The sequence below is a fragment of the Numida meleagris genome, unplaced genomic scaffold (assembly GCF_002078875.1).
Source record: "Numida meleagris isolate 19003 breed g44 Domestic line unplaced genomic scaffold, NumMel1.0 unplaced_Scaffold370, whole genome shotgun sequence".
NCBI classification, from domain to species: domain Eukaryota; kingdom Metazoa; phylum Chordata; class Aves; order Galliformes; family Numididae; genus Numida; species Numida meleagris.
Genome location: NW_018364595.1, coordinates 53,276 through 55,143, shown reverse-complemented (window position 1 = coordinate 55,143; position 1,868 = coordinate 53,276).

Sequence of the window (1,868 nt, the reverse complement as noted above, 5' to 3'; positions counted from 1 at the left end):
TCCCACTCCAGTTCAGGTTTTACTCCAGTTCCAGCTCCATTCCAGTTCCAATCCCAATCCAGTCCAGGTTTTACTCCAGTTTCAATCCCACTCCAGTTACAGTCCCAATCCAGTTCCAATCCCACTCCAGGTTTTACTCCAGTTCCACTCCCAATCCAGTTCCAATCCCACTCCAGTCCACATTTTACTCCAATTCCAGCCCAAATCCAGATCCAGGTTTTACCCCAGTTTCATTTCCACTCCAGTTCCACTCCCAATCCAGTTCCAATCCCACTCCAGTCCAGGTTTTACTCCAATTCCACATCCAATCCCGTCCCAAACCCACTCCAGTCCAGGTTTTACCCCAATTCCAGTCCCAATCCAGTTCTAATCCCACTCCACGTTTTACTCCAATTCCAGTCCCACTCCACTCCAGGTTTTACCCCAGTTTCACTTCCACTCCAGTTCCACTCCCAATCCAGTTCTAATCCCACTCCACTCCAGGTTTTACTCCAGTTCCACTCCCAATCCAGTTCTAATCCCACTCCAGTCCAGGTTTTCCTCCAGTTCCAGCTCCATTCCAGTTCCAATCCCACTCCAGTCCAGGTTTTAGCCCACTTCCAGACCCAATCCAGTTTTAATCCCACTCCAGTCCACGTTTTACTCCACTTCCAGTCCCACTCCAGTTCCAGTCCCACTCCAGTTCACGTTTTACCCCAGTTCCATATCCAATCCAGTTCCAGCCCAACTCCAGTTCACGTTTTACCCCACCCGACTCCAGTTCCAGCCCCACTCCACTCCAGGTTTTCCCCCACTCACTCCACTTCCCATCCCACTCCAGTTCCACATCCAATCCAGTTCCAGCCCAACTCCACTCCAGGTTTTCCCCCACTCACACCACATCCCATCCCACTCCAGTTCCACCTCCAATCCAGTTCCACATCGAACTCCAGCCCAGGTTTTACCCCACTCACTCCACTTCCCATCCCACTCCAGTACCACCTCCAATCCAGTTCCAGCCCAAATCCACTCCAGCTTTTCCCCCAGCCCCATCCCACTCCACTTCCCATCCCAATCCACTTCCCATCCTACTCCACTTCCAGCCCCACTCCACTCCAGGTTTTCCCCCACTCACTCCACTTCCCATCCCACTCCAGTTCCACATCCAATCCACTTCCAGCCCCATTCCACTCCAGGTTTTCCCCCAGCCCCATCCCACTCCACTTCCCATCCCACTCCACTTCCCATCCCACTCCAGTTCCAGCCCTAATCCAGTCCACATTTTACCCCACTCACTCCACTTCCCATCCCACTCCAGTTCCAGCCCCAATCCAGTTCCAGCCCAAATCCACTCCAGCTTTTCCCCCAGCCCCATCCCACTCCACTTCCAATCCCAATCCACTTCCCACCCAACTCCAGTCCAGGTTTTACCCCACTCACTCCACTTCCCATCCCACTCCAGTTCCACCTCCAATCCAGTTCCAGCCCAAATCCACTCCAGCTTTTCCCCCAGCCCCATCCCACTCCACTTCCCATCCCACTCCAGTTCCAACCACGCTCCAGTCCAGGTTTTACCCCACTCACTCCACTTCCCATCCCAATCCACTTCCCATCCCACTCCAATTCCAGCCGCGCTCCACTCCAGGTTTTACCCCACTCCAGTTCCACACCCAATCCAGTTCCAGCCCCAAATCCACTCCAGGTTTTCCCCCACTCACTCCACTTCCCATCCCACTCCAGTTCCAGTCCCAATCCAGTTCCACATCCAATCCAGTTCCAGCCCAAATCCACTCCAGCTTTTCCCCCAGCCCCATCCCACTCCACTTCCCATCCAATCCAGTTCCAGCCCAAATCCACTCCAGCTTTTCCCCCAGCCCCATCCCACTCCA